General features: G+C 46.3%; 1 protein-coding gene across 3 annotated transcripts in view; it reads right to left on the reverse strand.

The window, feature by feature from the left end:
• TUFT1 (tuftelin 1) overlaps nt 1-15,305 on the reverse strand; it is a 59,184-nt gene that overhangs the window by 27,529 nt on the left and 16,350 nt on the right. The gene's annotated exons all lie outside the window — the stretch shown is intronic.

Raw genomic sequence — 15,305 nt, forward strand, 5'->3', positions numbered from 1 at the left:
CATATCTCGCTTTGCATGTCACGAGTCTATCTCATATATGACTTTCACCTTTCAAGCTGGATTACAGAAATAAAGGAACTTTTCCATGATATTCTAATTTTTCAGTTTCACCTGTAGAACAAATCAAGGCTTGACATATCTTGCTTTGCATGTCATGAGTCTATCTCGTATATGAGTTTCACCTTTGAAGCTGAATTAGTGAAAGAAAGGAACTTTTCCACGATATTCTAATTTTTCGAGTTTCACCTGTATATCCTAAAATACAAAACACAGTCTCAACATAACAGCGGTTGCTTGAAATCAACTTGCACCCATCTAAGAGAGAAGGAAGCTGGGATGGAGATTTTAGAAGGCTGTTGAAAGAGGAACTTATTAAACAGGTGCCAAAAAGACGAGAGAGAAGGCACCTATCTGATACGTGCAGTGCGAGGGAGTTCCGAAGGCTAGGGGCCACCACACAGGAGGCCTGGTTCTGTGATGGTGTGAAGCAGATCTCCTGATCTCAAGAATGACAGGCCTCAGCCGAAGGCTTCATGGGATGGGTCGACTTTACAGAGGGATCTGAAGCAGGGGAAATGAAGTGCCGTCTAACAGCTGAAGAGATTCTTCCAAAAAGGCACTATTATGAACAAACCCTAGACAGCATCTTAAAAAGCAGAGACCTCACCTTGCTAACAAAGGTCCGTATAGTTAAAGCTATGGATTTCCCAGTAGTGGTGTATGGAAGTGAGAGCTGGACCATAAAGAAGGCTGATGGCCGAAGAATGGATGCTTTTGAATTCTGGTGCTGGAGGAGACTCTTGAGAGTCCCATGGACTGCAAGAAGATCAAACCGATCCATTCTGAAGGAAATCAGCCCTGAGTGCTCACTGGAAGGACAGATCTTGAGGCTGAGGCTCCAAGACTTTGGCCACCTCATGAGAAGAGAAGACTCCCTGGAAAAGACCCTGATGTTGGGAAAGATGGAGGGCACAAGGAGGAGAAGGGGACGACAGAGGACGAGATGGTGGGACAGTGTTCTCGAAGCCACAAACATGAGTCTGACCAAACTGCAGGAGGCAGTGGAAGACAGGAGGGCCTGGCGTGCTCTGGTCCAGGGGGTCACGAAGAGGCGGACACGCCGAAATGACTAAACAACAACATGAACAAATAACAGCTTTGGGCGACTAGCAATTCTTAGTGAACAGCCAGAGGTGGTAGAGAACAACTACCGTATTTTTCGTCCCATAGGACGCTCCGTCCCATAGGACGCACCTAGTTTTTTTGGGGGGAAATAAAGGAAAAAAATTTTTCCTTTATTTCCCCCCAAAAGCAGGTCGGGGAAACCGAACCAGGTCGAGGAACGGCGCTGCGCCTCCCTGAGCTTGTGGGGCTGGCCGATGTCTGCCTCAGGCGGCAGGCTGCTATCCGCAGCGTGGGGAGCCCTGCGGGGAACCCCTGCAGGGCTCCCCACGCTGCGGATGTCTTCCTGAAGCCTGGAGAGCGAGAGGGGTCAGTGCGCACCGACCCCTCTCGCTCTCCAAGCTTCAGCGAAAGCCTGCATTCGCCCCATAGGACGCACCCAGATTTCCCCTTCATTTTTGGAGGGGAAAAAGTGCGTCCTATAGGGCGAAAAGTATGGTACTCTGCATGCAGAAGGTCCTGTTTAAACTACCCCTGTGTTCAGAACCATGAGGACTGGAGTCTTGATTTGTTTTTGGAGAAGGCGGCTCAGGGGCAGAGCGGCCGTTTTGCATGCACAAGGTCCCAGCTTCCATCGCTGGCGTCTCCAGGAATGGCTGGGGAACGTCTCCCGGTCTGAAACCCTGGCAAGCAGCTGCCAGCCAGTGCAGTCTGCACTGAACTAGAGGGACCACAGGTCTGGGTCTGCAGAAGGCTGCTTTCTGTGAGCCCCCCAAACCCTCCCAGGCCTCAGGCTGGCTCTGCAGGAATCAATGCAAGTGCTGTTCTGCCCGAGAGACAGGCACTCATTTTTAATTCGTGGGAGACAGTTGGCGCGGAGAATTCGTTTCCGCCTCCCTGCGCTGTGTAAAGAGCTTAACATGCAGGCTTTCCTTTTCTCCTTCTGCCCCTAGCCAAACTTGTTCAGCAACTTGTTCTCAGCCTTGTAAACAAGTGTGAAAATAGACTTATTTTAGCCACACACAGAGAAAGAGAGAGAGAGCGCGCCAGACATCGGGGCTCTGAGACTCAGCAAAAGCGACGCTCTTATGGTGTCTTCTCTCCCTGCGAAGTCGACCACAGCGTTCAGTTGCTGTGCACACGTCCAACAAACTCAGGGCGAACGTTTTCACGGCAAACGGCAGCCCACGGCAAAGGATGATGGAGCAGAGTTGGAAACTCAGATCTGTATTTAGCCAAACGGCTCCTTAAACCAGGCTTACAGAGCGGCTTCCAAGTCATGTTTTTCAACGTGACTTCTCGGTTCCTGAAATTCATTCCAATTGTGCAGATAAAACGTAACGGGAATAATTCTACAGGACGTGTTGCTAATGTGTGGAAACAGTCAAGATCATGGGCAGGCAAACTAAGGCCCGGGGGCTGGATCCAGCCCAATCGCCTTCTCAATCCAGCCTGCGGATGGTCCAGGAATCAGCGTGTTTTCACATGAGTAGAATGTGTCCTTTTATTTAAAATGCATCTCTGGGTTATTTGTGGGGCATAGGAATTCGTTCATTTCCCCCCCCCAAAATATAGTCCGGCCCTCCACAAGGTCTGAGGGACAGTGGACCGGCCCCCTGCTGAAAAATTTTACTGACCCCTGGTCAAAATCCAAGGATCCCCAGACGTGCAACTCCAAGTGGTGCGGGCAGGTGTCTGGTGAATTTTGAACGCTGGATGGGAGCTGTAGCCGGAAATCACCTGAAAGGCATCATAGAAATGTGGAGTTGGATGGGACCCCGAGGGTCATCCAGTCCAACCCCAGACAATCTCAAAGATTAGCCTCAACCAGAGCCAGGGCCTTTTCAACACTGGCTCCAGCCTGGTGGAACGCTCTCTCTCTCATGAGACCAGGGCCCTGCAGGATCTGATTTCTTTCCGCAGGGCCTGTAACACAGAGTTGTTCCGCCTGGCCTTTGGGCCTGGAATCAACTTGATCCCCTCTTTCTTTTTCTTTTCTCCTCCTGTGATGGAACTCCTATTTGGGGACTTCCCTGGCTTTTTTCTGGCCCACGTAGGACCAGTCTGGATAGCTAGCCTTGGTGAAGACTTGACGTTTTCATCCCCAAAGAAGTTTTTGAGTTTCTGCTGAAATGAGGCTGCATTTTAATGTTGTATTTTAATCTTGTTTTTAAGTTATTATTTATTATTAAATCCTACATGACAGGTGGCCTAGGCCTGGTTTACTGGCGAACCACCCTACGTTCAGACACCCACTTGATGTCCTGAACGCATTTTATGAAATGGAGTGACACGGGGGGTGTGGTGTGCAACAGTCAATGTCACACAACACCTGACACAGGGCCTCTCTCGACAAATTTGCACGCCATCTGAGAGCACGCTGTTGCTTTTCTTTCCTGCTGGTGGTCTCCTCGTGAGCAGATTGCTTGAGTGTTGTAGCTGCTGGTGCCAGCCAAGATCCTTCTGCCGTTCAGCTAATTAACACGGCGCTACCAGCACACGGACAAGTACGGCGTGATCAGCAAAGCGTGAGCATTTGGGCAAGAGAGAGAGCACCTGCCAACTTCCGCACATCACACCTCTGTGGAACTGCACACACCTGTTTAGGATACCCGTGACCCCACCTGGACGCCCAGGGGGCCACAATTAGGACCGACCCACGTTCCCCGTGCTTTAATCGCCAGCAATTTGTACGTGCGCCGCCAGCCCTTGAACACCCAATTCCAGTTGAGAGGGAGGGCGTTCCAGAAGCAGCTTCGAGAGCACATCGTCTTTCAACATGACACAGAAAGGCGTACCTTAATTACCTGGCGGGCAAATGGCTCTAGCGAAGCCTATTAAAGTCACTGTCGTCGTCTTGTTTGCAGTTTTTTAAAAAAACACCATTCCAGCTCCACGTTGGCAGGCGACCAGGAGTTCGGGCCGACCTGGGGCGATTTGTGGCACAAGGGCAAGGCATCCTCCGCCCACCTCTGACATTTTGGGGCTTTCCCCCCTTATTCTGGGTCTGTCCCAACTCTCGATTACGACATCCGGGGTTTATGAAGCAAGAATCAGGAACAAACCGGGACGGCAACATTTTTTAGGCAAACTCGGAGCAGGATCTCCGCAATGCCTCATTCCACACCCAGGACAACCCAGCTGCTGCTCCAGAGGTGCAGGATCTGCCCTGAACAAATGCTCTCACGTTTGCAAGAAGATATTTGCCTTGTTTTTTGGGCGGGGGAGAATTCGGCTGGAGATAGCAAGCAGAGTAGAAGAGATTGCACCACATCTACCTGTCTGGAAAGGAATTTCGACCCAGAGAATACAGTCGGTATTCCGCTTTCGGTTCGCTCACAATACGTTCCCCTCTGCGCTGAAAAGAACTCGCCTGGCATAACGTAAGGGCTTTATCATTTACGTAATGTAATTACGCAAGTTATGAGGTTTCGCCACGGCAGAGAGTGAGACGCACGATGTAGCTTTTGGCAGAAGGCAAACTGCAGGGGAACAGAAACGGCGCCACGTGCAACCACTACAGGGCAGAACAGAAAATGCCTTCTTGCTTCCCGCACCAAAGCCTGCAGAGCTGCAGAACCAAAACAAAAAATATAAACAGGCTCGTTCTGTTATCCAGGAGCATGCAAAACCCACACATAATATGATAGTAAGCTCCAAATTCTGATCTCAGAGAATTTCAACTTTTAAAAGCACATACACACAAACAAGGTTGTAGTCCTCATTATGCACAGATAAACTTGGAAGAATGCAGGTGGTGCCTGCAGGAATCACCAAAACAAAGAGGGTGGCTGGAATATCGGCCCTTGTCTGAAACAATGCCTTCATTCCCCGCCCCCCCCCCTTTTCTCCATCTCCTTTGGGCTAATGCCTAGGTCAGAGGTTCTCAAACTTTGCTTTCCTGCCATGGGCCACATTAAAATTGCCAAGAGTCCTGCGGGGCAAACGGCGTAATTATTTTTTTTCTGCCCATGGTAGCATTTGCAATTCTTTTTAACCTGCATTTTTATTGCTTCTTTTAGTTCTTACACATTGTACTCTATCATGTTACAATCCGAATTCCATAGGATTCAAGCCATAATACGGCAACGTAAGAAGCAGAAGCAGCAATAAAAATACAATTAGAAGCCAATTTGAATCTCTGCTGCTATATGAATATTTGATGGGGGGGGGGCGTTCTCCTAACAACTCTCAGCAGCCTAAACTACCATGACCAGAATTTGTTCCAAGTGATATCACAGTGCTTCAAATACCATGGTGTGAATGTGGCCATACACAACTCACAAATAAAAGATGCATTTCTGCGCCCACAGTAGGCTTCCCCAACCTGGTGCCTGCAAAATGGACGCTGCTGGGACTCCAACACCCATCATCCATTGCTGGCGCTGCCAGTGGATGATGGGAGTCGTAGTCCAACACTTCGGGGGGGGGGCCATGATCTAGAGCCATGGTTTCTTCAACTTGGGAGTTGTTGCTGAATTACAATGCCCACTAACATATGGTCGAAATTCGCTGGTGTAAAGAGGGTTGATTATCTCCAAGAGATTCGACTAACTGCAGATTTTCTTCCAACGGCTGACTACCTTTTCCCTGTTTGGGTGACTGGCTCCAGTTCCTGAAATATGAGGATTTGTGGCAGAGATCTACCAGCCCCACCAAGAATTCTGAAGGTTTGGCAGGTCAACCGAAGCAGTTATTAACCTGGTCTCTATAGCAGCCATTGCCACGCAAACACAAAATACACAGGTGAGATTCTGCAATCGCCCCATATATGGTAAGGGGGAGGGCAGAACTTCACAGATCTGCTGAGTGTTTCAGGAAATGAGTCACTGCATTCACCAATATCAAGGTGGGAAAGCCCCTAGGGGAATTATATATCCATACACACACACACACACACACACACACACACACACACATATGCAAAAATAAAACCAGCCCAGAAAATGCAAGTCAAGGTGTAGAAGTTAATATTTTGTTAACGGTCAATGAGCTTGCTCTATGTAAACAGCCTAAGCACGGAATTTTTCCTTCGCATCCAAGGTGAATCTTATGCTTGTATATTTTGGAAGCATGCCGAGAACACTTTAAGAGTCACAGTCTTTCCCCACACACACTCCTGAGAGAATCCTGGGAGCTGTAGAACTACAATTCCCAGCACCCTGAAACCCTACAGTTCCCAGGAAAAAAGCGCAAACCCAGGTGTAAGTTCTTAGCTGCAAATTCTTCTAGGTGGCCAGCCGGGATGGGAAAGGAGAACAGGCACAGAAGTGGATAATCCTGCCGCTGCTTAACATAGATTCCAAACAAGACAGTCCCTACCTCAATAATTTTATTTTATTTTTAAAAAGACACACAAGGGAAAAGGGACAGGGAGGGAAGAGGAAAACTCAAGCACCTATTTCTCAACAGGTGTTCCTGTAATGACCAAATGCTGGCGCAGTTCAGGGGCAGGAGGTGCCTAAGGGAACGGGGTCTCCAGAAAAGATGATGAGACGTGCCCTATTGATTCCCAACTCTCCCACTGACACAGCCTGATGGAATGGCTTTCCCCAATGAAATATGGGGGGAGAGGCGGCCGAATGGAGCTGATCTGCCCCAGCAGAGGCAATGGAGGGAGCTCTGCTTCACAGATGTGGTCCAAAACCTGTGGACCAGGTTGGGGGTGGTTGCTCTGGCCAATCGGTCAATGTTCTATTTTATTTCTTGGCTAGGGAAATGCCCGACCTTAAAGCAATTAAGGTTCATCCCAGTTCAGAAATCATGCAAACATTGGCAGTTGCTAGAGATCTGCACCATCTGTGGACTCGAGACTCTGAAAAACACCCCCTTAGCGTTTTTGCACAAAGAGGCATCGCAAAATCAATTTTGCAACTGAAAAGAGCATCTAGAACAGCACTATTACATCAAGCAGGGGCTGTGGGTGGGTGGTCTTCGTCACAGCGGCACGCAGGTTTCCCCAGGTTTTCAGAGCATCAGTTCCCAATGTATCTCCATTCACCTTTGCTGTCCACCGCTCAGCCAGATTCCTCTTTTTAAAACCTCAAAAGGCATTATGTGCTGTGTCAGGAGAGCTGTGACACGCATCTGGATCCGTCACTTCAAGCCGAGGTGCGATCAGCTGAACGAAATTGCGGCTAAGCCTCGCGGCTCTCTCCTGAGAAATAAATGACTGAACGAGCAACATGCCGCAATTTAAGTCCCAGGAGATGTCTTGATTACGCAAATGCGATTCTCCCGAGTCCCCGGCACAATTACCCACTCGGCAAGGGGCATGTTAAATGTTGCAGAAAGATTACAGCCCCATTTTCCACGCCGGGTTATAATTATCTTTACATTCCTCACTCTATCAGAACCCATTTGCGAGCGACGTTTATGAGAAACATGAGGTCAGAGCGATAGGTATTTTTCAAGACACTAATGAGCAAGAAACACATAACCAAACCCCTATTTGTAGTTTCCCCCCCAAGGTTAAGAGGAATGGGTGTCTTAAAACAGCCGTGGGGGTGGTCACTTACGCTGAGTAGATGCTGCCTACAGGTAACGAGTCTTACTCATTTTTTGAAAACCACTTGGAGGCTTTTTACAATCAAGGTTTGTATAAATTTCATTAAATAAGTAAATGTATTTACTTCTTCTCTAAGACGGGAACTAATAACAGGGCGGTAATGGGAGGGCGGTGTCTTAACTGTGGTGGCTCCCTGGGGGGAGAAGGAGCAGTCAGGTGTAGAATGAGAGTCAGACTAGGTTCAGAGTTCAAATCTCAACTCAAGTCACAAAGCTCAATGGATCAGGGTGATTAGGCTGAGAGGGAGGGACTGGCCCACATTTACCGTATTTTTCAATCTATAAGATGCCCCCGCTTTTGGGGGGGGTGGAAGGATGTATCCGTGTATAAGAGGCCCCCTAATTTTTGACATTATTTTCTAGCGAAAAAACCTAGTCTTATACACGGAGAAATAAGGTAATTAAGTGGAGATTTTGAAGCAGGTGATATTTTCCAACGCTCATCAATTAAAAAGGCACTAATTGACATATTTTAGCCAATGTGGTGCACTGCTGTATACTGGTCATGAGGACGCGGGTTCCAAATTCTATTGTATGAACCTTAAGTCGGTCACACAGTTCTACCTCACAGGGATGTTGGTAGGATAAGATGAGACCACGTACGTAGCCTTGGGAAAACTGGAGGAAGGACAGGTTAAATAAAAATAAAAAATAACAGCCGCCACCTGATAGGATGTGAACAGAAGAAAAAGTTTGTGGCCTCCTTTACAAGTCTGTTGTACAAAGCCTTCACATTTTCTCTTCAGCAGGGCTTAGAGCCCAGTCAGAAGTCTTTTCCACAATACTGTAATTTGAGGTGGGTTAACTGGAGATACTGGGCATTGAACCTGGGAAAAGAGGCAAGTTACTAGTCCTCAGTGTGCTTAATCACTAGTATCCACCCAGGCAGGATATTAGCCACAAAATCCCTCTGGGTTTGTTGTTGTTGCTGTTGTGTCATCAACCTAACATCACAAACTTCCGACTCCCAAACGCAAGCACGTTATGTATTTGATAATAACTAACTCCCAATCGGGGCGCGGGTGGCGCTGTGGGTAAAAGCCTCAGCGCCTAGGACTTGCCGATCGCATGGTCGGCGGTTCGAATCCCCGCGGCGGGGTGCGCTCCCGTCACTCGGTCCCAGTGCCTGCCCACCTAGCAGTTCGAAAGCACCCCTAAGTGCAAGTAGATAAATAGGTACCGCTTTCTAGCGGGAAGGTAAACGGCGTTTCCGTGTGCTGCGCTGGTTTGCCAGATGCAGCTAGTCACGCTGGCCACGTGACCCGGAAGTGTCTGCGGACAGTGCTGGCTCCCGGCCTCTAGAGTGAGATGAGCGCACAACCCTAGAGTCTGGCAAGACTGGCCCGAACGGGCAGGGGTACCTTTACCTTTACCTTTAAGTCCCAATTGCAAGCATGTTATGTATTTGGTAATAACTAACATTTATATTGGGACGCAGGTGGCGCTGTGGGTTAAAGCCTCAGCGCCTAGGACTTGCCGATCGAAAGGTCGGCGGTTCGAATCCCTGCGGCGGGGTGCGCTCCCGCTGCTCGGTCCCAGCGCCTGCCAACCTAGCAGTTCGAAAGCACCTCCGGGTGCAAGTAGATAAATAGGGACCGCTTACCAGCGGGAAGGTAAACGGCGTTTCCGTGTGCGGCTCTGGCTCTGGCTCTGGCCAGAGCAGCGATGTCACGCTGGCCACGTGACCCGGAAGTGTCTCCGGACAGCGCTGGCCCCTGGCCTCTTAAGTGAGATGGGCGCACAACCCCAGAGTCTGTAAAGACTGGCCCGTACGGGCAGGGGTACCTTTACCTTTAACAGTTATATAGGAGTCCAGCTAGCAAGACTCTTGTGATCCAGGATGTAATTGCAGAAAGGCCACAGGCACCTAGTGGACAGCGCCTGTGACGTCACTGGTAAGGCACCCTTGGTTGCTAGAACGTGGATACGTTCACACAGTAGCCACAAAACTGGCTCATCCCAAAACAAGAGGTAGGTAAAGGTAAAGGGACCCCTGACCATTAGGTCCAGTCGCAGCCGACCCTGGGGTTGCGGCGCTCATCTCGCTTTACTGGCCGAGGGAGCCGGCGTTCAGCTTCCGGGTCATGTGGCCAGCAGGACTAAGCCGCTTCTGGCGAACCAGAGCAGCGCACGAAAACGCCGTTTGCCTTCCCGCCAGAGCGGTACCTATTTATCTACTTGCACTTTGACGTGCTTTCGAACTGCTAGGTTGGCAGAAGCAGGGACTGAGCAACGGGAGCTCATTCCGGAGCGGGGATTCGAACCGCCGACCTTCTGATCAGCAAGTCCTAGGCTCAGTGGTTTAACCCACAGCGCCATCTTATAACAAGTTTGGGATGGGCTTAGCACACAACTGAAGAAAATAAGAGTTGTCAAAACAGTCACTTTCCTCAAGAACGCAAGCTGGGGGAGGTTGGGAGAAGAGGTTTATAAATCTACCCTGCAGAGACAAGGAATGCTATTGTTATGACACTGCCTAGGAATTTTAAAATACCTTGTTGGAGTCCTGAGATGCCGCAGCTGCATTCAGTGGCAGTTTAGCTTTAATTTCCACCTTAATCATTACTTGTAGGAGAGGGGGGGATTGTTAATTCGGGAAAACTTCAGTGACAAAATTCAGTGGCCTACGGTTCTTTACCGCCATTTAAAATTCAGCGCGATGTGGCGGTAAACTGATTTTTAAAAGGCCAGTTTTCTAACGCAAGGCATTGCAGTGTAAATGGAATGCTGGAAATCAAGGCGTAAGCGCTACAATTTATGACCAGTAAAACTAGCACACACAAAAAGCCCACACCTGAATGTAGCCCATGTCTTGCAAACTATTTTTTTTAAAAAATATACTGTTTTCCAAATGAAATCTGAGTCACAAAGACACCATTTCAGAAGTCTGTGATAAGCCAGACGTTCACATTCATAACCCTGCCTAATAAGAACAGAGGGTCACAGTAGATTAAAAAAACAGGTAACTTTCCTTCTCAATGATCACACAATACATCCCTGGCAAAACAACTTTTTTTTTTAGGAGTGGGCAGGGAACGACCATTGTTGGGGCAGGGAGATTTGAGTCGCATCCTAGCTAAGCATTCCAGTTGTTTATTTACATTATGTTATTACACTTATTAGGGACGCAGGTGGCGCTGTGGGTTAAAGCCTCAGCGCCTAGGACTTGCCGATCGAAAGGTCGGCGGTTCGAATCCCTGCGGCGGGGTGCGCTCCCGCTGCTCGGTCCCAGCGCCTGCCAACCTAGCAGTTCGAAAGCACCTCCGGGTGCAAGCAGATAAGTAGGGACCGCTTACCAGCGGGAAGGTAAACGGCGTTTCCGTGTGCGGCTCTGGCTCGCCAGAGCAGCGATGTCACGCTGGCCACGTGACCCGGAAGTGTCTCCGGACAGCGCTGGCCCCCGGCCTCTTGAGTGAGATGGGCGCACAACCCCAGAGTCTGTCAAGACTGGCCCGTACGGGCAGGGGTACCTTTACCTTTACCTATTACACTTATTAGTCTTTTAAAATAAAACCACACAAAGCCAACTCAAAAGCAACAAGCGAACATTAAAACCAGCATAAAACAAAACAAAAAGACAATTGTGTTTTTAAAAGGCAGGATTAAAACATCCCACCCAATCAAGGAGCCTACAGATAACGAAAGCCGAAGGCCTTGCAGAAAGGTAAAAGGTTTCCTAAAGGTGAACAATGATGGGGATCAGGTGAGCATCCCTGTTTCTAACCAGAAGAGACGGTTTCCCCCCTTTGACCTTTTCTTACTCTCTCAGAAGCATATATATATGCTAAAATCCACTCAGAAGCCTTCCTCCTTCGGCTTAAAATTAAGTTTTGTACACCAGCCAACTGACCACTTAAATGTTGTCAATTCGCCAGCAGTCAAATATTCTATGAGGCTTGACAAAGTGGACGGCTGTCTACTTAGCAAAAACAGCCTTTGTTTCAGGTTTGGCTTTTTTAAAAAAAAAAAATGCTTGCTGTTACGTTTGCTTTATTTGGCTTAATAGCCTTTCTTAAAAAATGGACTTGAAGCAGATTCTGTGTTCCAGGATTAAATAAAAAGCGCGTGTCATGATCTGTTTGTTTATTGGGAGCCTTAGGGAGTGTTGTGCAAAGTTGGAACATTAAATAAAAAGGAGCTGGATTCCTTTGCTACTGAACCAGAGTTACCTACTTTGTTTTTGTGTTCCGCCTACCTGCTAAGCCTGCTGATTATTTAAACTTTAAACGATTTAAATCACATTTCTGTTCCAACACAAATAAAGTGCAAAATGCTTCACTGTAACTTGACTGGTCAAATGGATAATTTTATTTTTTTTTCTTTTTTGCTGGGTCAAATGCCCAAATTTTTATCCAAGCGACAGCTACTCATTAAAGAAAGGGGGGGGGGAAATTCCTTCAGAGTGTTGTTGTTGTTTTACTTTTTTAAAATGCCAAGACCCGGACAAGGAATGAGCAGCAAATTAAGCCAAGGAAAAGGCTGGGAAGGAGAAACTCATTATCTTGGCCTTTTAAGGTGAAGGATGTGACGGTCAAAGTTCATGCTTTGATTCAGCAATTTCAAGAATTTGGGTGGGCAGAGGAATTTGCAAAACCAGGTAAAACAGCAGAGAAAGAACAAGATAAGGAAGAAGAGAGAGAGAATTCAGGTGAACTACCATACCCTACCTATCTCTCTAAGGAGAGTAAACACAGGTAAATTTAGCTATTGAGTCAGACCAACCTGGGCAGTTTACAAATCTGTGTACCAGAGGTTTTATTTACAATTAAGTGGCACGTAAATTCTGTTAAATAAATACTGGCAAATTAACAAACACAACAGACACCCACTCTGTTTTGCAAAAGTGCAAGACATTAACATCCGCCTGAACTTGCATTAATTTTTTCAAAAATATGTTCCCACCAGCCATCCTTTCAACTCCTACCTCACCTCCCTTCCCCCAAAAAGGACTATTTCGGGAACATCTCATTAATTTGCCCTCCTCATCTCCCAGCGGAGACATCAGATAAGCAACCATTTTCAGCAGCAAGGAGTGGCATCATCATGTCATCACTGGTGCCATCCCAGAGAGATTTGACATGTCAAAACAGCCAACCTGCAATTCCTTCAGATAACAGTTTTAAATCATGTTCGACCTTCCGCTGCTTCTCAGGCACCGGAGAAACAAGACATTCCTAAGAGTCTGTGACCAGAAGGAGGGGGGTTACCAGGAAGAATGGACGAAATTTAAAGACTATTTAGTAAACTATGTTAAGTTAAACTAATTGGAGAAGCTTGCAAATAACAGATAGGACATAATCAGATAATAGGATGAATTAATATGTTTAATACAGAGTTGGAAAGGAAAATAAAAATATTTTAAGTGACTAAGTTAGTTTTATAAGAATAGTGGTTTTGGGAAACCGTTAAAATGATATACACTGAAATTCAAGCAGGGGGATATGAGGAAGTCACTCAACAATGTTACCAAGTTTGGTTTAAATACGGTTGAGATATATGTTTGTTTTTCTATTTGTGTGTTTGTTTAAAAAAATTTTTGGAAAATTAATAAAATTTTTGGAAAAAAAGAAAAGAAACGAGACTCATTCCTGCGTCTCACAGTACAAAACACTCCGATCAAAGACCATGCAACCCCATTGGAAGCCCCCCCAAAATAGTAAGATGTTGGAAAACCCCTAGGGACTCCCCAGGTAGCAGGCCAAGCCCCAGTTGCTGACTCCCAGACCCCTACAACTAAATCTACCCTGGGATTTAAAGAGTCACAGGGATCCTGCTTTAAGAATTTTATTTGGGGGGGCAGTGGGAGATGGGACAACCCCAAACTCACCAGAGAGAGATGATCACTAGGTGACCTTCACAAGTGACAGGTAATGGTGGGAGAGTCTCTAAAAAAGTGTTTCCCAACCTTAGGCATCCAGATGTTTTTGGCCTACAACTCCCATCATCCCTAGCTAGCAAGACCAGTGGTCAGGGATGATGGGAATTGTAGTTCAAAACAGCTGGAGGCCCAAGGTTGGGAAACACTGCTCTAAAACAGGGTGGATCTGATTTAAATCACGATTTAAATCACTAGTCAGTAAGACTTGATTTAAATCTTTCCTTTTTGGAATAATAAATTTCCAGAGCGGTTTTTACACTTATATCAAAAATTACTGATTTGGTTATACTATTAGAAATACATAGACAGATAATTATGAAATTACTGTGAGGTTCAATAAGTGAACTGTTTATATTTGGACAACTTTTCTGCGGTACTTTATTTGGAAGGAGAAAAATAATCATTTACTTAATAACAATTTAAACAACTTATTTAACTAAAGCAATAACATTGTAGCATATGTATCCATGTTTGTTAACTTAAAACAAATCCTTATTTCCTGATGAACAGCCTTTGGACTATAATGTAACCTAAACAGAAAACTACCTTTAGAAAAAATTTTCTTCCAAAGCATTTTATTTTTAAAATCCTATTTAAATAAAAAAAATCCATTTTTTTTAAAAAAATCAGTGATTTTTATCCACCCTGCCCTAAAATAAGTCCTAGAAGAAGAGAGGCCTTTAGTAACTGCAACCTCACAAACATATAGGAATAGATGTCACCTCCGGGCTACCACATACAACAAAAATCACTATGACAAAAGTTAAAACACAACTGCAGTGAACACTGGTAGTCCTCACAAACTCATCAGGTGGCCTGAGGCAAATCATTTTCTCCTGGCCTCCATTTCCCCCATTGCCATCTGCAAAATGGGCACACAAAAGTGTTTCATTCCTTGCTTCCAAGGGTCAATGTTACGGCCAGATGATACGGCACACAAAGACAAAAACTTTTTGGGGAATCCTTTTTCAACTGAAGCATGGCAATTATGTCCTAAATCTAGCCACTGCCTTTGACATTTTGCACAGATCACCCTGCAAAATAAATACTTCTCAAAACCGTTGAGCCTCTCAAATATTAAGTGTTACAACTCAGAAGTCACCGCAGGAATAGCAGTAAAAAATTATATAGCCTCCTCCTTACAGAGGAGCGTATGCTATGTATTTCTTTAAAACACAGTTTGCTTTTCTCCATTTTTTTTAAACAGGACACCCAAGGAAGAAGCAAACAGAGCAATCCGATCAGCAGACTCATGCATACATATAGGCAGTGATCCTAGCTACACCTACTCAAAAGTAAACCCCACAGAATTCGATGGGGAGTCACTTCTGAGCAATCAAACTTAGGTTTGAAGCAATAGATTTGTTCTTTAAATCTTGAGTCTACTTGACTTTAATACAAGTTCAGACTAATCCCAGATAAAAAATGTGTCTCTAGTAGTCTCTTCCACACCAAATAGGAGCTTTTTGGCCCAGAATTGAGGATATCATGCCTCCCCCCCCCCGAAAAAACTATAACCTCTACTTTAGGGGTGACTGGCAAAAAAAGAGACAGAGACTAAGAAATACTGTATATATGTGTGGAACTTGCTGACATAAGGGTCAACTGCCCATGCTCAGAGGCAACCTTTACAAAGCGCAATGAGCGACAGCTAGTATTTACATTACGAGTAACCACCACACAGGACTATCTTATACAGTACTTATTTAACTGAGTGCCAACTGCACTCAACTAACAG

Source organism: Podarcis cretensis (genome assembly GCF_951804945.1).
Source record: "Podarcis cretensis genome assembly, chromosome: 16".
NCBI classification, from domain to species: Eukaryota; Metazoa; Chordata; class Lepidosauria; order Squamata; family Lacertidae; genus Podarcis; species Podarcis cretensis.